General features: G+C 36.7%; 1 pseudogene; it reads right to left on the reverse strand.

Moving 5' to 3' along the window:
* The window catches only part of LOC131902654 (vomeronasal type-2 receptor 116-like), a 29,935-nt pseudogene extending 8,695 nt beyond the window's left edge, over positions 1-21,240 (reverse strand).
* Between the last annotated feature and the right edge of the window lie 399 nt (positions 21,241-21,639).

Here is a 21,639-nt window from a genome sequence, read left to right on the forward strand (position 1 = left end):
ACTATAAATAACTTTGTTGGGTACAGTAACTGGGTTTGACAGTTATATCTCTAACTGCTTGCATTGCATCACTGGTTACTCTCCCATTTTAAGAGAGTTCATGAAGGAATTTGCTGTTGTTAAGAAGGGGCATTTCTATGAAATGGGTTTCTCTCTTTGAAGCCTTCAATTTGTTTTCTTTATATGTATAAATCAAATATTAAGTAAGATATGTGACAGGAAGGTTCTTTTCTGATATTAAGTGTCCTGTCTAAAGATGCTCATATATCTACCATTTATAAATTTCCAAAGCCATTTCTTTTACTACCAACAATACTTCCTCCCCACACAGATAACGAAAACAGGCACACTCTTGTTTGTTTGATAGAACTATGAAAGAACTAATGGGACCAATAAATGTTCCTCTACTGTGTAATTTTTTTTACAGAACATGCTTCAAGGCTGGAGAATTGGTTCAACTGTCTATAAAAATTACTGCTCATATACAGGGTTTAAGTTTGACTTTCACCATCCACTGTGAGGCACTAAGCTGTCTCCACATCCCAGAGATCCAAGTCATTGTTTTGGCATCTATATGCACTACAAATACCAGGGTTGCACAGACATACTTGCAGATAAGAACCCATAGACATTTAAAAGAAAAAAGAAAGAAAGAAAAAACAAAATTATAATTCATAGGGTATCCAAATGGGCCATGAAAACACTATCTTCATATTTGGTTAGAGATTTTGGCAATTTAGGACCTGTTAGTAAAAAGGCTTAAGGTAAATTATTTAATAATAATTAATGGTTTGTGTGTGTTTACTTTATTCCTCCTTATATTTATCCTCATGGTTCAGCATATATGTCAAAGGTTCAGCAGTAAAAATTACAAGCACTGTGTAGTAATCAGAATAGTATCAAGAGGACATTGCTCACTTTACTGGAAATAATATAATACAGTGGTAACTATTAATTTTCTTTTTGTAATAAAAACAAGAAACATGTTCTGGAATGATTAAAAAAAATCACTGTATGCATGGTGTGCATGTCGGAGACCCTTGAAGAATTAACAAAATGTCACATCAAAAACTGAAAAGAAGAAACATAAACTAGGAGGCTAGAAAATGCTTCTTAGTGGAGACAGTCTAGTTCATTTCACCAGTTAAAAGGCAGCACAAATGGACCCACTTGAAAGTGTTACTGCTGTGCGACAGAAATGATTATAGTTAGGTCAGACCCACCTGTCTACTTCCTGTGGACCACTCTATCACATCATCATATAAATGGAGCTGATGACCAATTGCAGAATATGGACTAAACTCTCCTATCTTCACCTTAAACCTAAATCTATTTGGGAAATTCCAAATCTGGAGAATGTCATACTCTGCTTGCAGGTTTTCTCTGGTTCATATTCACTTTTTCTCCAATAGGATTAGTGAAGTGAGTCTTCCTCAGATAGGAGTGCAGCTGAAAGAGAGGCAGCATTCTATATTGTGTGTGCCCTTCCTTGATGTCAGAAAACATATGCTGATTTCTTCTTAAAAGCAATGTTAATGAAGTTGTCCAGGGGAGAAATACAATAAAAGTAAGTGGATAAATAAAAGTATTATAACATTCCTAGTATTTAAGTTCTTTCAGAGGAAACTACCAAACAGAAACACAGACATATATGCAGACACAAAACATTGGTGAGAAAAATGCGCACATACAGTGGGAGAGAGAGATACACACACACAGAGACTCACATCCATACAGACAAACATATATAATACAAATACATACAATATGCACACACATACGTATGTCAGATACACACATCAAAATGCAATCAGAAACAGCCAGCCATACTAACCCAAACAGACACACAGAAACAGAAACCTGAAAAACACAGAGGCTCACACATAAATGCACATTTATAGACAAATACACACTGGGAAACATACACATATTGAAACCCCTACACAGAAAAACATTGACATACACAAATTTATTCTCACAATCAAAGACAGAATGACACACACACACACACACAGACACACAGAAACACAGATATTCATATGTGCAAGCACATACACAAAACACACAGTACTGTCATATATACACATATACTGAAAAACACACAGGAAGATATACACAGAAAGGAACACACATACACAAAGACATTGACAGAAAACAAATGTATGCTGAGTGTAGCTAGAATATTCCTGCCTGGCCCACATTCAGGACAAATCTCTCTCACCTGCCAGTCCCACAGCCACTCAGACCCGACCAAGTAAACACAGAGACTTCTATTGCTTACAAACTGTATGGCCATGGCAGGCTTCTTGCTAACTGTTCTTACAACTTAAATTAATCCATTTCCATTAATCTATACCTTTCCACATGGCTCGTGGCTTACCGGCATCTTCACATGCTGTTTGTCATCATGGCAGCTGGCAGTGTCTCTCTGACTCAGCCTTCCACTTCCCAGCTTTATTCTCCTCCTTGTCCCACCTACACTTCCTGCCTAGCCAATGGCCAATCAGTGTTTTATTTATTGACTAATCAGCAACACATTTGCCATACAGAACATCCCTCAGCACTTTCCCTTTTTTTTTCCAAAAAGGAAGATTTTAACCTTAAAGTAAAATTACATATAATTTGGAAATTTGGGCGTAGCTTCTCTTACTACTTCGTGCTGGAGGGGGGTGCTGTATATTATGGGGACACAAAGAAAATTTTAGGATCATGGAGTAGTCCGTGAGGGTGTATCATCTGAGCCAGGTGCCTTGAAATCGTTCTGGATGTTGGATCGTCTGGGCCATGGTGTCATCAGAGACCTTTCAGGGGGTCTTGGCTGATCAAACCTCATGTATCTTATTCTTGAACAAATCCATAGCCTCTGGCTTTCTGTGGAAACAAAAGAGACTCTTTTCCAAAGCAACATAACCTTATATCCAAATTTTGAAGTCAAGGTATCTTTAAAGTATACATATTGGTTTAACTCAGCTTCCTTTACAATCAAATATTTCTCTGCAGTTAAGAATCCTAAAGACAACACTATCCAGATTGTCTGTGTAATATTCATCTTTATGTGCCTTATTTTTTATATTAATTTTGCTGTCTCTTTAAATACTTTATTTTTTAAAACTATGTATTTGTTTATATAACTGTATATATCTCCTTTTTTGCTCTTTCAAGCCTACATATATTTTACACACCTTGTAAACTATTACATCAGAATCTGTCTTATTGTGAATCTATTGCTTTAAACTGCAGCAGCTCTGGCTGCTGACTCCACCTACCTCAGCTTCCCAACATGGTGGTGGTACTTTACCACCAGCTCTGGGAGCTATCGTGGGTCTATGCTTTTAGCCAAGCAGCGTATAGCCCAGAAACCTCTTTTTTTATTTTGTACTATCAAAGTCTAAATCCACCATGCAGCTTAATGTGCCACTTGCAGAGGCCTCATTCCTGCCATAGTGCAGGTCAAGCGCGCACACCAGGAACCCACCAGTAGCTCAAACCAGCAGCTGCCGCTCATTTGAGAGAGACAATTAGGAACTGTTTTTAGCTCCGTTTTAGAATCTTTTTTCTCAGTTTTTAGGTGGAAACTCTTGCCACCACATTGGACTCCATTTGTAGCTTAAGTTTTCCTGTCTGGCCCACAGTCAGGACAAATCTCTATCACCTTCCAGTCCCACAGCCCATATGCAGATAGGCAGAAACACAATATACACAGCAACCCAGATAAACACCGATACACAGAAAATAAGAACATGCTCCCATACACAGTGAGAACCAATCATTCACTCACATGGACACATGTATGTTCTGAAATAAATAACACCACCACTGTTTCCTGTGTAATTACTCACAGAGTGCCAAAGGAGGTCCCTTGAGCCTACAGTAGGGTACAATCAGTTGAGAACACTTCTGAAAACCATCTCAATACACTGATTACCATATATTTGACAACTGATGAACAAGGGTTCATCTTCTCCTCATGGAGAGGATTAATGAGGAAAGACCATTATGTTTCCAGTATTAGAAGAGGTGAAATGATATTCAGGTGTTCTGTAACATGTTCACTGATATTCCTTGATAAATTGTGTCCTCCACTCCATTGCATTTGCATTAAGATTTATATCAGACTCTGGCTTTAAGTCCATACAAGGAAAAATTTTCAGAAATATTTCTAGTTGATTAATATTTGCTAATCCAGTAAATTGGGGCATCTGACAGACTCTTACAGGCTATGGTATTGATAACACATAATTTCATCTAATAGAAGAAACACTACCTTCAAGCAGTTACCGTACTGTTCATTTCCATTATCCACATGTTGAAGAAGCATCTCATGGACAGTATGGGCTGCAGTATACACAGCATTATATACGTCATAACTTTCATCACTAAAAGCCATGTCAAAAGTCTGTCCCATTAGCCATTGTAATGAGGCATTGGATGAACAATTCTTCAGTGTCTTACACTTGGAAGCTGAGACTTCACAGTTAAAGTTCATCCATCCTAGCCTTGCGAGGTAATCATCTGTGTATTTCAGAGGGTTCAATGTCTGGACAAAAGTTTTAAAACCAGAAATCTCAGAATGATGGTGTGCAAAAGCTAGTGTCCCATGGGATGAGCCAACTGTGGAGACTCTCTTACTTGTAGTGACATCCCACTGTGAAGTGGTCACCCATATTCTCTGTATACCTAGGGATTCCCACATTCTAAAGCTCACAGCTAGAGTACTGTCTGTGTCACCATAAATGATAACTACATTTGCAGATGATGTTATGATTTGGTTAATACATTTCATCTCTTGACATGTATAAATACATATTGACTGGGATTATGTTCACAAAGGCAAAGCAGACTGCATTTCTTTCCATCTCTGTCCTCAAATATAAGAGAAATGTGGTACGCTGATCACTGTCATAGATGCTCATTGCAATCCAGTTCCAGTTGAAGTGAAGCATCAAAGAGACCATTGCCAGGGGTAGAGCTGTGTCCTTGGTGGCCATCTGATATAGATAAGGAAATTTTTCATGATCACTCAGGATGGTGTGGAAAGGTCCATAGGTAAGTTGAAGGATCTAGGACACAAAGAGCAGCATGAGGTAATATGCACTTCTAAGAACTTAGAAACACACATTTCAGCAAAGAATTCTATAAAAAAAAAAAACTCCTACCTATTATTTTTCCCCTCATCACAACTTCAAAAAAGGAAATGAAGCTGAATCAAATCTCTGAATAGTATCTTGAACCACGCTGTTTCACGTAATTCCACACACTCTTCTTAGCATCTTGGTATTGTACCAACAGAGACACAATTTCTTGCAAACCTACACCAGAAAAATCTCACCTGTTGAGATCTGTAGGGATCCAGCAATGTCCCAATCATCGCAGATGTTTCCCAGTTTGGTCCTGTCAGTACCATTATACACATAATCTCTTCATTACAATCATAATTGGGGGGAGTGTATTGATTTTCTTCAGATAAAGGTATGAAACTGCATAATTTTGACAGTCTTACAACCACCTTTGGGCCAATGAAATACTAATGACATATTTGGCAAAAGATCAGGGTTCCTATTGACTTCATCCATGGAAAAAGTTAAGGCCAAAGGAAACTGGTTGTTTTCAGTTGATGTTCTGTAAGAAGGTATAATATTTATTATGGACAAAGATCTAAAGATAATCCTTTGTGGTAAATAGAAGAGGCATCCTGAACTGGATGGTATTCCCAACCAGCCCCAAATACTGAAACAACTGCCCTGTGCTGTGAAGGTGGAATGGCATAATAAGCTGGATGTGGTGATATTTTATTGTGCTAAAATGTGGTAATATTTTATTTGTATGTTAACAAAGTTTGCCTGCAGATCAGAGAAAATATCAAGCCATTTTAAGTAAACACAAAAGTCAGGCAGTGGTAGCACATGCTTAATCTGATCACTTGGCAGACAGGTTCTCTCCGTGTTCAAAGGCCATACTAGGGAACAGAATCAAGCATGGTGACACAAGCCTTTAATACCAGTACCAACCATACAGACATGGAGGTCTGAACAGACAGGCAGTGACAAGGAAGCAACATAACTTGGCTAAGAGCCAATGAGAGGGCAGAAGAGCAAGGCAATAAAGGCACAGCTAGACAGGAAGTAGAACACAATTTGGAAGCTGTGACATAGTGAGGTAAGGTTAGCTTGCGGCCCTTCCTATTTCCCTGATCTCTAAGGCTTTCACCACTATATTTGGCTCCATATTTTGTACTTAATAAGCCTGCTTAAGAATTCAGCTACATTTGATGACCAACTGTGGGGCAGGAATTCAAAAAACAGCAACTTGGCTGTGACTTTGCAGGTCCCACCTTGGCCAGATCAGGTTGACAGAGCTGCAAGGGGACAGAGCTGCAAGTGTCTGGACTGCTTGTGGGGAGAGTCTATTAATTATTTAGGATATAAAATAGGTCTACAAAAATTAAGACCACAGAAGGTACAAATTAGGAGAGATCGATTGTGGACTCTTAATGTCTTTCAAAGATTATTTGGAAATATTTCTCATCTATGAACACTTGCTGGGGTAAAAAATGATGAACTGAGTAATTTGTTCAGAACATTAGAAGGTGACAAGGACTTAAGTAGTCCAAGAGAATTATCAGCTGAAGCTGAGAGAGTTGGCCTTGGTGGAAAAGAAAGTACAGAAAGGACATGTGGATCTTGTAGATCCAAAGCTTGATTGCATTTTAGTTATTTTACTCTCTAAGCATTCTCCTACGGGAATTTTAATGCTGAGGAAAGATATATTGGAATGGATATTTCTACCGAATATACCGAGTAAAAATTTAAAACCTTATGTGGAAAGATCTCTGACTTGAGTTTAAAAGGAAAATTGAGACTTCATCAATTAGCAGGAATAGTCTCGGCAAAAATAGACTTACCTTTAACTAAGGAGAACATTAACAAATCATGGGCAGAAAGTGAACCTTGATAAAGAGCCTCCAATATTCTTGGGAGAGATTAAGATTAAATATCCCAAAAGTGATAGAATTCAACTTATAAAGACAGCTGATTGGATTTTGTCTCACATAGTATGGGAAATACCCATATATGGAGCTAGTACATTTTGTACAAATGCAAATAAACAAGGAAACCTCACATTTCAAAGAATGCAAAACTATCATATACAGTCCACACATTCTTCCTTTACTAAATAGAGAATAAAGAACTGGACTTTGAAATTAAAGGCAAGTGATTATAAATATATGTAAGTGAAGTGTGGAGAAACAGGAAGACTTAAGATGTTCACAAGGGTCAAGTCTCCTACTTCCACTTTTGAAGCATCTTTGGAAGGCATAGTATGATCACATGAAGAGCATCTAAAATAGTAACTGCATATCTACGTGAAAACTTTCTGAGACTAGGTATGCCACAAATATTAGTTGCCCTAGCATATGCATTAAGACCTATACACGAATGAAAGGACCATCAGCTGACTCTACTCTATGGCTATTACTTATACCCACTTAGGATAACACTAATTGATATAGAATGTGGCGTCATTTGATTAGTCATCACCTGCTCCTGTGCTATAGAAACTGTGAAGAGGAGGGCTATATGTGATGGAACAAGGTAGAGTCCTTTCTTAACTCAGGTTCCAGCATTGTAAGTTAAAGTTGTAACTAGAGAAAAACACAACACTCTCTGAACAAATTAAAATTGGAAAAATTGCATTGAGTCCATAAAATAATTTTGGGTGTTTGTTGATGTGGTGGGTTGGGAAAATGGGGGAGAAGATTCAAAGCTTTGTGCTGATCCTCTTCTTCTAGCCCTCATGAAATATTCATGATGATATTTCATAGAATATATAAAGGAACTTATGTATATTCAAAACGTTGTTGAAATACTCTTTTTTTCACTGGCCACTGCATTGCTGCAAGGGAGAAGACACAATCTGTCACCAAGTCTACATCCTTGTCTTCATTCTGCTTTCTTCTCCAGGAGCATCCACAATGAATGAAACTGGACACAAGAAGTGGAATGCTCACAAACAAGAAGAGTAAAGTCAAAGTGAACATATTTGTCCAGCTGTATGGCTGAGCAGTATCCATTGTGACCAGCCATGCAGATAAGTACATATATCAACAGCCATGCATCCCCATCTGCTTTTATTTCTGTGGACAAAGAAGAGATACTTGTGCATTCATGATTCTTTTTGTCTTTGATGGTGTTTCTTCACCCCTTGTGAAATCTCTGACACTTTCTACTCTGTGGCTCTGCATCTGATATCTGCAGTCCATGTGATGAAATTTGCTTGATACATATATAGGAGGAGAGTTCAGGTAGATTTATTTCCACTCATCTACAACATTTCTATTCATGCTACAACAATGACAGGTACAGAATATTTACCAAATCCTGTGCTTCCATTGTCTTGAGATCCAGTAATCAGTGCACATACAGAAATGTCCTGAATTCTGCTTTTCCAAAACTATCCAGCTCCTAATAGAACCGCAGTTCATTTACATGCTAAATGTTGATTTTTAAATATTCAACAATATCCAGAGAGAATACTAGACCACTGTTCCTCATTTCATATACTATGTATGATATATCACTTCTCCTCCTCCCAACCAATCATTATTAATGAAAAGACAAGCTGAATATTTGATTTCTAAAACATGATATTCCTCCATGATCCTCACTTCACAAAGATCAATACATTGTGATGTTGCATTTCTTCTGGTTTACCTACATTTCCTGCATTTTCTTGCCCATTTTACAATCCAATAGTGGCTGGAAAGAAGACTTTTTTAAATATCTTAGAAGCAATTAGAAACTGTGATATGGCCTTCTTATACCATTTTCCTAGTCATCTATTTAGTTTGTATTCTAGAACATGTACTGCCAGTGTGAGAGTGTTCCGATGAGTATGGAATGATGAGCCTCTTTTAGTGAATTTGTAATGCAGAGAAAGTAGGAATATATTTGGCAACTCTTTGCTTTGGGTCATGATAGGCCAGTGTGAGAATGTTCTGATGAGCCTCTTTCAGTGGATATGGACTTCTGAGAAAGTAGGTATATATGGACAAAGTTTTTTCTGTGGGTGTGATATGTCTTGTTTAGTATTTGAGGCACACAGGACTACTGTTCTCTCTTAGATTTTACTGTACATTTAAAAAGAAACATTTAAAATGTACATGACCTCTGGTCCCGTGATGAGATAATGCTGGGGACTTAAGATGTGGATATAGAGGAATGTGAAAGGAAGATTCTGTCATATGAAGATCGAAAAAAATTCACGTTTCTCACACAGTGAAAATGAAAATTCCAGTGGACCAGACTCAAGATGGTATCCAGATGGTTTTTGTGTATAACAATTATTTTTAATTAACACACAGTATAAGTGGTTTTATTACGGCAATTAACACGTATTTGTTGTTGGTATTTTACCCTCTGTCACCTACTCATTATACTCGTATAACTACTGATTTAATTTCTTAGTTCAAACACCTTCATTATCACTTTACGATGTTTGTGTGCTTGTTTAATTTATGAGACCTGTGTGATGTTTTCTTCCTGCTGCCTTCACATAGTATGCCAGTCCCAATTCCTTCAGGCCTATTGTTCTCAAATAAAGCCTTTCCTACTTTCTTCATGTAAAAAGGTATATATATATCCATGCACTCTCAGACACACACACACACACACACACACACACACACACACACACACACACACACATACATACACACAGTGACATGCTATGAAATCTAGAGTCTGTGAAAAATCTGAATTTCCAAAGTCTGTCTCTTTACCTAACATGACATTCTACTCCATCCCCAATTCCTGCTAATGACATCATTTACTTCTTACTGGTTGGGTTTGACTTGATTATTTGTATATAAATCCTGTGAGGCTTTCATCTGAATTTGAATATGCCTAAGAGCATTCTGTACCCAGTTATCATATTTGTTTAATTTCATCACTGGTTTCAATCATTTATAAATTGCATACAAGCTATGTATTTAAACTTTTCTAAAACCAATGTATATGGCATAGTTAAAAATCACTTGGCCGGATGGTACTGGCACATGTTTTTAATCCCAGCACTCTGGAGACAGAAGCAAGTGGATCTCTGTGAGCTCTAGGCCAGCCTGCTCTACAGAAGGAATTGGAGGACACCCAGGAGTGTTACACAAAGAAACCCTCTATTGAAAAGGAAAAAAGAAATCACTGTGTGTATATTTAACTGTGGTAATTAGTGAAATGAAACTTTCAAAGTTTGAAAAATGCATTGTAAATAGCAATAAAGAGTCTTTGTTTATATGAAATAAAAACAAAAATTTTATAGGAAGTCATTCCTTTATTTCCTCTCTGTTGAGGGGCATCAAGGTTGATTCCATATATTGGAAATTCTGAATGATGCTGAAATAAACATAAGCAGAAAATGTCTATGTGCTATTCTGAATTATCTATTTTCACAAAATCCCATAGGGATTCTGGATGGACCTTAAGGCACTGCTGCATTTACTGACTGAATTAGACGTATGTGTTTATCACAATGGGGACCTTAGTTTCTACTCACACTAAAAACAATGATGGGAATTACCACAACTCCTACATGCTCATTAATTTATTTGATCATGTTTTAGCTATTCATTCTCACTGTGAAGTTGTACTCCTGAGTGAGATATAGTTATTCTTTTTGCAGCTTAAACCTTTGACTGTACTTTCACACTCATGTTGTTTTACGTAATTAAAAAATGGAAGTAAACAGTTATGAAGAAGTCAGCATGACAATTTTTAATTTTGGTCATTTACTTACCATAAACTGCATTCATCATGTTGAATTAAGTCCTTTACATGCCTACTCTGTTCAGAACTTTTATGAAGTAGTGTTTGATTTTTTCATCTAATGAGATGACCATCTTTTTTTTTCATTTGTTTATATGTTTCATAGCTTAATTGATTTCCACATATTGAACCATCCTTGCATCTCTGGGATGACCATTTTGATGAGATATTGGACTAGGCTTAGAAGTATTTTATTGAATATTTCTGCATTGATGTACACCTGGGAAATTGTTCTGCTATTCTTTCTTTATTGGGCTCACCTGTGGTTTGGTTATCAGGGTAAGTCTGTTTCATAATATTAATTAGACAATTTCATTTCATTTCTGTATTATAAAATTAGTTGAGAAGATTTGGTGTTAACTCATCTTTGAAAGTCTATTTAAATTCTGCACTAAAACCGTATGAGTGTGGGTTTCTCCCAACTTTTGGGGGCCTTATAATGACTGCTTCTATTTCCAAAGGATTTAGAGGTCTATTTAAGTTGCATATCTGATACTGAGTTAAGTTTGGTAGGAAGACCTATCAAGAAAATTACCCATTTGTTCTAGATTTTCCAGTTTGGTGGAGTATATGTTGTAAAAGTATGTTCTTATGATTCTCTGGCTATCCTTGGTGTCTGTGTTTGCACCCCTCTCATTTCTCATTTAGTTTTCAATCTGGGTATTCCCTCTGTTTCTTTTAGTTAGTACAGATAAAGATTTGTTTATTGTGCTGTTTCCCAATAATCAGCCCTTTAGCTTAGTTCACTTGTTTCTATTTTATTGATTTCAACCGTAAATTTGACTATATCTTTCTACTCCTCAGAGGTGACATTATTCCTTTTTTTGCGAGAAACTGCAGGCATGCTGTAGAGTTGTTAATGTGAGATCTCTCCAGGAATTATATGTAGGCACTTAGTACTGTGAACTTTCCTCTTAGCACCACTTTTTTTAGTCCCATAGTTTCAGGTATACAGTGAATTTAATTGTCACTGAAGTCTAGGTTGTCATTATTTTTTTCTTTATTTCTATCCCAACCTGCTATTCATTCATTAAAATGTGTTCAGTTTCCATAAATTTGTAAGATTTCTGTTTTTGTTGTTGTTTATATCTTGCTTTAATTCATGATGGTCCTGATATGATGCAGGTAATTGTTTTAATTTTCCTGTACCTGTTGAGACTTTCTTTTTTTCTGAGAATATAGTTCATTTTGGAGAAAGTACCATTTTGCACAGAGAAGAAGGTATATTCTTTTTTGTTTCAGTGAAATGTTCTGTAAATATCAATTAGGACTATTTTATTTACAACCTTTGTTAGTTCCAGTATTTCTCCATTAAATTTTTGTCTGGATGATGTGTCTATTGGTGAGAATTGGTAATTAATACTCCCAATATCAATGTGTGTGTTCTATATATAATTTATGCAGTATTGGTTTTTCTTTTACAAACATGGGTGACCTTGTCTTGGGGGCTTAAATGTTAAGAATTGAAACATTATTTCTGTGGATTTTTCCTTTGATGAATGTGCAGTGGCCTTCCTTACACTTTGTACTCATTTTCAATTGAATACTTTTTTGTCAAATATTAAAATGTCTACACACCCTTGATTCTTAGGTGCATGTACTTGAAATATTTAATCCAAACTTTTATCCTGATAAAAGCCTATACTTGATGTTGATGTGAATTTCTTGTATGCAAAAAAGGATGAATCCTGTTTTCCCATCCATTCTGTTAGTCTGTTTCTTTTTATTAGTGAATAAGACTATAGTGAGAGATATCAATGGCCAATTGTTTTTGATTCCTGATATTTTTTTGGTGTGTGTGTGTGTGTGTGTCACATATTTTATTTGCTGTGCTGAGATTATTTATACCTTGTGTTTTCATGGATGTAGTTAAACTCCTTTGGTTGGTAGTTTCCTTCTAGTAACTTGTATAGGCCTGGTATTGTAGATAAATATTATGTATATTTGGCAGTATCAGAATACATTATTCTCTCCATTTATAGTGACTGAATCCTTTGGTGGATATAGTAGCCTACCTGCCATCTCTGTTCTCTTAGAGTCAGTCTAGACCTTTCTGACTTTTAGAGTCTCACTTTACAAGTCAGCACTGCATTTGTATTTCACTTGATTTTTCCTTCTTGCATTTAATATGCTTCCTTTGTTTTGTATGTTTGGTTTTCTGATTATCATGTGCTTAGGGAAGATTCTCTTCTGGTTCAATCTATTGGTTTTCTGTATGCTTCTTTACTTCATAGTCATATCCTATTGTAAGTTAAAAATGTCTTTTATGATTTTGTTGAAAATACTTTTCTGGGCCTCTTGCCTTGTGTTTTGCTTTTAGACATTTTTTGTAGTGTCCCAGATTTACTCAATATTTAAGTCTGTAGTCTTTTTCAGACATAAAATTTAAAAAAAACACTGAAGAAACCTTATGCTGGAGACGATCTGGACCTAGAGGAAATCTCCTCCACTGCTGGTGGGAATGCAAGTTTGTACAACCACTTTGGAAATCAATATGGTGCTTTCTTAGAAAATTGGGAATCAATCTCCCCAAGACCCAGCTTTACCACTCTTGGGCATATACCCAAGGAATGCTTAATCATACCACAAGGGCACTTACTCAGCTATGTTCATATCTGCATTGTTTGTAATAACCAGAACATGGAAACAACCTAGATGCCCTTCAACTGAAGAATGGATAAATAAAATGTGGTAATATACACAATGGAATACTACACAGCAGAGAAAAACAATGACATCATGAGGTTTGCAGGCAAATGGATGGATCTAGAAAAAATCATTCTGAGTGAGGTGACCAAGAATCAGAAAGACAAACATGGTATGTACTCACTCATAGGAGGATACTAGATGTAAAACAAAGATGACTAGACTACTACTCACAACTCCAGAGAAGCTACCTAAAAAACAGGACCCCAGGAAAGACACAGGGATTGCCCAATGACAGAGAAATGGATGAGATCTACGTGAACAACCTGGACGTGAGTGGGGGTAATGAAGGGCAAGGGTTGAGGGAAAGAGAGCTTAGGGGAGTAGGAGATCCCAGCTGGATCAAGAACAGAAAGGGAGAACAAGGAATAAAAGATCATGATAAATGGAGATCACATGGGAATAGGAAGAAACAAAGTGCTAGAGAGGTCCACAGAAAGTGACAAAGATACCTAAACAATACTCTACTGGCAATGGTCAAGAGAGAGCCAGAACTGACCTACTCTGGTGATAGGATGGCCAAACACCCTAATTGTCATGCTAGAAACCTCATCCAATGACTAGGGGAACCAGATGCAGAGATTCACGGCCAAGCCCCAAGTGGAGCTACGGGAGTCCAACAGGTGAGAAAGAGGGGCTTTTATATGAGTGAGAATTGTTGAGACCAAGGTTGGAAAAAGCACAGGGACAAATAGCCAAACAAATGGAAACACATCAACTATGAACCAATAGCTGAGGAGCCCCTGACTGGATCAGGCCCTCTGGATAAGTGAGACAGTTGATTAGCTTGAACTGTTTGGGAGGCATCCAGGCAGTGGAACCGGGACCTGTCCTCAGTGCATGTGCTGGCTGTTTGGAACCTGAGCCTTATATAGGGACACTTTGCTCAGCCTGGGAGGATGGGACTGGACCTGCCTGGACTGAATCTACCAAGTTGAACTCAATCTTCAGGGGAGTCTTTGCCATGGAGGAGATTGGAATGGGAGGTATGCTGGGGGGAGGGGCCGGGGGAGGGGGGGGCGGGAGCAGGGAGAACAACAGAATCTGTGGCTGATATGTAAAATTAAATTAAATTATAAAATAAAATTTAAAATAAATAAATCAATCAAAGGACCTAACAGATATCTACAGAACATTGCACTCAAACACAAAAAGTATTTCTTCTTTTCTGGACCTCATTGAACTTTCTCCAAAACTGACGACATGGTTGATCACAAAACAAGTCTCAATTGATGCGTGAAATCTGAAATAAGACACTGGATCCTATCGGACTACTGCAGATTAAAACTGAACATCAACAATAAGCGAAAAACCAGAAAGCTTTTCAAGTCATTGTAACTGAACTCTTTAATGAATGACTAAGGGATCTAAGGCAAGAACAAAGAACTTAATGACTTCTGAGAATGAAATGAATATGAATACAGCATACACCCAAAGTTATGGGACACAGTGGCAGTGCTGGTAAAAGAAAAGTTCATTTTTCTAGCTTTTTTACAAAAAAAAAAATGGAGAAAACTAATTCTAGCAATTTACGACACACTTGAATGCTCTAGAACAAAAAGAATTAAGCCCCATCCAAGAGGAATAGACACTATTATAATCAAACTGAGGTCTGAAATCAATAAGATAAAAAGAGAACAATTAAAAAGAGTAAATGTAACAAAAATTGAATTTCTGAGAAAATAAAAAAAAATCTTATCCAAACTAAAAAAAGATAGACAGCATATCCAAATTAACAAAATCAGAATTTAAAAGGGAGACAATAATAATAAACATCAAGGAAATCTGAATAATCATTAGGTCATACTTGAAAACTTGTATTTAAAAATTGGAAAATAAAAAAGAATTGCATAATTCTCTCAATAGATATATCTTACCAAGTTAAATCAAGATCAAACAATTGAAATGCACCTACAAACCCTAAGGAAATAGCAACAGTCTTTCACAGTCTCCAAAACAAATAAATCACAGAGCCAGATGTCTTTAGGATAGACTTCTACCAGACATTCCAGTAAGAGCTAACATCAATTCTCTTCAAATTATTCCACAAAATACAAACAGAAGAATGATTACCTATTTCACTTTATGAAGCCACAATCATCTGATACACAAACCACAAATAATTCCACAATGAGAGAAAATTACAAACAAATTCCCCTTATGAACATGGATGTAAAACACAAAATCAAATAAGTGCAAACTGAATCCAAAAACACATCAATGTGATCATCCATCATGACCAAATAGACTTTATCCCAGATTTTGAGGGATAGTTCAACATATGAAAATCAATCAATGTAATCCACCATATAAACAATCTGAAAGAAAACCACCACATGGTAATCTCATGAGATGCTGAAATAGCCTTTGACAAAGTCCAACAGCCCTTCATGATAAAAGTCTTGAGGAAAGAAGGAATACAGGAAACATACCTCAACATAATACAGGCAATTTACAACAACCCTAAAGTCAACTTCTAATTAAATGGAGAGAATCTCAAGCCAATCCCACTAAAATTAGGAAGAAGACAAGGCTGTCTATTCTTTCTATATCTATTCAATATAAAGTTTGAAGATTAAGTAAGACCAGTAACACTGTTGAAATAGATCAAGAGATTACAACTACACATATACACACACATTGCTACACACAGAGATACTCATATCCTTAAAAAAAACATACATAATACAGCAATATACTCATTTACACACATTCCCATACATACTAAGACACACAGAAAAACGTACTGGCACATATAGACAGAGAGACATATACACCCCAATAGACACACAAAAAGAGAAACAATCAAAACATACCCAGGCCCACACAAACATGCATGTTCTCAGAAATATACACACATGGAGAGATACACAGATACAAACAACCACACTGAGAGTCATTGACACAGACAGATTTATGCCCACATCCAAAGACATACCAACAGACACACACATACACACCCATATACACCAACACAGACACATGTATGTGCAACCACTACACAGAAACATGCAAAATACCCACATAGGCACATGCAGACACATACACTGACAAATACAGATACACAGGTAGACACAAACCTACATTTATGTAAAACAATACAGATACATACACAGATACACAGGAACACACAAACATACATCCATACACAGTGAGACACATCCACTCACATATGTGAATATGCATGTATGCACTGTACTGAATCACAGCACAATTTCTAGCGTAATTATTCTCAGAGTTTTAGTGAGGTCCCCAAAGCCTAGAGTGGAGGTAGAATCAGCTAAGGGAACTTGTGAAAACCATCTCCTACACGATTGCAACATATTTGAGAATTAATAAATAAGGGCTCATGTTTTCAACATAGAGAGAATTAATAACTAAGGACTAATATAATTTCAGTATTAGGATGGGCTGATATTATTTGGGACTTTGTAACATAATCACTAATTTTCATTGCTAAATTGTTTCTTCCACTTAATTGGCTTTGAAGTAGAGACTTACAGCACACTTTTGATTTATTTTCTCAGAAAGACAAATGTTCAGAAGTCTTTCTATTTGGTGAATATTTCTTAATACACTAGATTTGAGCATCAGAGAAACTCTTAAGCACAATGACATTGATGAGACCAAATATCACCCAATAGGGGAAACACTACCTTAATGCAATTAATAACAGGTTTTTTTGCTGTTGTCCATTGGCTGATTATCTTCTTGTTAAAGAAGCATCTCATGCAGGGCAAGGGAAACAGCATGAACAGCATTGTAAACAGTGTCATTGCCACAACTAAAGGCCATGTCAATAGTCCTGACCATTAGCCATTCCAACAAGGCATTGGATGAGCAGCTTTTCAGTTAGATTTTCAATTAGATTCCAAGACCTCACAGTTAAAATTAATCCACCCAGCCTTTCCAGGTAATCATCTGAGTATTTGAGATGGATCAATGTCTTGACTAAATTTTAAAAGCAGAAATCTCAGCATAATGGTGTGCAAAAGCTAGAGTCCCAAGAGATGAGTCAAGTGTGAAACTTCTCTTACTTGTAGTGACATCCCACTGTGAAGTGGTAGCCCGTATTCTCTGTATACCTAGAAATCCAACATTCTAAGGCTCACAGCTTGAATACTGTTTGTGTCACTATAAATGACAACTACATTATGGATATGTTATGATTTGGTTATAACACACAGCAGCTCCTGACATGTAAAAATACTTCTTGCCTGGGATCATGATCACAAAGGTGAAACAGAATATTTTTTTCATGTCTGTTCTCAAATGTGAAAGAAATAAAGTAGTCTGATCATTTTCTAAGATGGACAGTCCAATTCAGAGCCAGTTGAAGTGAAGCATCAAAGAGACCATGGCCTCTCCTAGATATGTGTCTTTCGGAGGCATCTGATACAGACAGGAAAAGTGATCATGATCGTTCAGGATAGGATGGAAGGGTCCATAGGTAAGCTAAACAACCTAGGACACAGGAAGCAGCATGAGTATCATGCACTCCTAAAATCTTGTAAGCACACTTCTGCTGAGTATTCTAGAAAATCCCCTTCTTACTTTTTCCATGGTGGAAGCACCATCAAGTCTCTGAATTGTACCCTTGAACTACACAATTGGACATGACTGTGAGGCCAGGCTCCTCCTCACAAGCTTCTTAGCATCTGGGAAATCTACCAGTGAATACAGGGTTTCTTGCGAAATCACCCCAAATAAAACTCACCTGCTGAGATTTGTAGAGGTCTAGGAATGTCCCAATTATGGCAGATGCTGCCCAGTAAGGTTCTGTAAGCACCACTGTACACCTGATGTCTTTGTTAGAGACATAATTAGGAGGAGTTTCACGATTTTGTTAAAAAAAAAATAAAAAGGGTTGTGTAAGTTTGACACAGTATTATACCCCCTGTTGGTATGGAAATAGTATAGTCATATTTTATAAAAGCTTAGAGTTTCTGTTGACTTCAACAACAGAACTAGCCAAGGCCAGAACAAACTGATAGTCTACAGTTGGTTGTCTGTAAATGGAACAATGTTTATGTTGGACAGAATTCTAGAGATGATCATTTGTAGTCAGGATGAGGCTTATCCTGTACTGGATGGTATTCCCAACTATCTACTATGATTGAAACAAATATATTGTGTTGTGAGATTGCAATGACAGAGAAGCTGGAAACTTGAAAAATCTTTAAAAGTTGATGAGTGTGCATCTAACATACATAAGATGAGACTTTGCATTTTCCACAGAGAGGGCTGTACATCTCTGGTTTTGCATGCTTGCTCAGCAGGTAAATACAAGGGCACAGTCTTTGACAAAAAGGAAAACCTGATCAGGAATTAATTTTGAAATTATTGAACAATGTGAAAAATACATATGGTGCATGAGCAAACTTTCTGGTAATATTTATGAAATAAACTCAATTGAATACGGCATTCAGAGCATGACAGTTTAATGTGCAGTAGTCTTTCTGGGACAATATTTGGCTCAAGTACTTATAATTCATTATAATTATTTGGTAATATAGTTAACATATTCCCTCATGTCTATCCCTATCTTGTTCTTTTTTCTTTCTGGTTTATCTATTGCAGTCACAAAATTTTTTAAAAGATTTATTTATTTATGTAAAATAATATTTTAAATATTAGAGTATGTCTGTTAAATACATGCATCGGTGTGTGTGTGGATACGACAACTACTCATTTAGGCTATAAAGAGGCAACGGATTCCATGGTTTTGAGTGACAATTGGCTTTAGACTGGCCTGGCATCAAATGCACAGGGATACCCCTATTCCATTTCCCAAATGGTGATATTAAGAGCATGTACTCCAGTATTATTCACCTATTTTATGTTTATACAAGTATGTTCAATGTAATCATACTTGATATATCTGAACAACATAAATTTTCTCATAGAGAGCACATTTTGCAAACATTTTAACTTACAAATGCACAACACTGGCATTGTATTGAAAACTGGGGACTTCTGGAAAGTGAAGTGAGAATTATTTGTGTCAGCATTACATTTTTGTATACTAAAAGTTTATAAAGTGTGCAAAGTATGGGAAATATAAACGAATTTTGAAAATAAATATAGTTAGAATGTTAGTAAGCACAGAACAATATAATTTTGTGCTTATGGGTATGGAAGAAAATAACACTCTTGTCTTCCAACTCATTTCGTATTATCTGACCAATAAGCTTCAAACTCTTTTATTCAGAATGATTCACTCAGAGATAAATACAATCTGTATCCCACTTAGAAATTGTACCACTGTGTTATCTTTAGGTACAAGTACAGATATACATCTATGCATTTTTAAATAAAAACCATCTTATAGTTTTATTACCATATGGATAAATTATCATTGAAAATATTGTCAGTAACACTCAACAGGTATTCGATATTGTAACTTATGAATCTCAAACACTAACTCCTGCACACTAAAGAATAAGAAGCATCAATTACTTGAACTGTTAGAGTAAATGACTGGAATAAAGTGCTACATTTGAAAACAACTATTAACAGTACACAAAATCAAAATGTGTATATTGCCCAAATTGGTAAAATATGCAGCCAGCTATAACTAGTAAAATTACAGAAAGAGAAAAAACATGAGTTAAATGTGGTATAAGTGTCAGAGAATAAACAGCTTAGACATAAGGAGAAGAGACATGTGCTTCTTAAATAATAGCAAAGATGGGCTAGTAGGTAACTGTTCTCAAGTGTGGCCAAGTATCACATGCCACTGCTGTCACTCAGGAAAGGGATGAGGAAAGTAAATAATCACCACTATTATTGACCCTACATTTCAAAGAATGCAAGCATGTCATTTTCAGTCTACACATTCCTTCTTTACCCTAAAGAGAGAGTGAAGAACTAGACTTTGAAATTAAAGGCCTGTAGTTATACATGGATATGGGTGAAGAATGGGGAAACAGGAACACATGTGAAGTTCACAGTGGGCAGGTCTCCTACTTTCATTCTTGATGCAGCTTTAGAAGGCACAATGTGACCACATGCAGAGCATCTGAGAGAGTAACTGAATAGCTATGGAAAAATTATCTGGAGCTTGGGGTACCACAAATATTAGTTGTCCTAGCACATGCATTAGGAGTGACATGGTGATCAAAGGGTCATCACAGACTCTACTTGACAGTCATTTACTTACACACAGTTAGAATGATAGTCATTGAATAGATTGGGGTTTTGTTCAGTAAGACACCACCAGCTACTGTGCTGTGGAAACTGTCAAGAGGAGGGCTATATGTGATGGAACAAGATAGAGAGCCCTTTCTTCACTCAACTTTCAGCCTGTTAAGTAGGAGGATAACTAGGAGAATAACAAAACTCTCTGGACAAATTAAAAGTAGAAAAAGAGCATTGAGTCTCTAAAAGAATCTGGGGTGTTTCTTGGTTTGCAGATTGAGTAACAGAACAGAGACTCAAAACGTTCTCTGATTCTCATCTTACTACCCACCATGAAATATTCATGATTACATTTACATAGAAAATAGAAAGAAACTTACTGTGTATTCAGAATTTAGTTGAAATAATCTTTCTTCACAGGCCACTGCACTCTTAAAAGGAAGAAGATACAACCTGTCAACAAATCTCCATCCTTGTCATTATTCTGCTTCATTCTCCAAAAGCACTTGGGATGGGTGATACTGGACACAAGAAGTGGATTGTTCAGGAGCAAGAACAGAAAAATCAAAGTGAACATCTTTGTCCAACTTGAAGCCTGATCAGTGTGTATTGTGAAGTGCTGTTAAGATCAGCACATTATATGGGCACCTGCATATTCCATCCTGTTTTTATTTCTGTAGGAAAAGCTACTTGTGTGTTCATGATTCCTTTCTTCCAGATGATTCAGCCCCTCTGTAGGAATCTATGACATTCTCTTCCCTGGGGCTCTGCAGCTGATGCCCATGTGATTAAATTTGTTTATAAATATATATGAGGAGACCTCAGGTAGTGTTATGACATCACTCATATTTGTGAAAATTAAAGGTTTTTGGAGGATGTCATTTTGAGAAAATTTGGTCCCAGGATTGCCTGAACAATCTGTTTATATTAATTCCTTCAGAAATGATGTCAGTAGATTTTGGCAGATGTTCCACAT

The sequence above is a fragment of the Peromyscus eremicus genome, chromosome 1 (assembly GCF_949786415.1).
Source record: "Peromyscus eremicus chromosome 1, PerEre_H2_v1, whole genome shotgun sequence".
In the NCBI taxonomy this organism is placed as follows: domain Eukaryota; kingdom Metazoa; phylum Chordata; class Mammalia; order Rodentia; family Cricetidae; genus Peromyscus; species Peromyscus eremicus.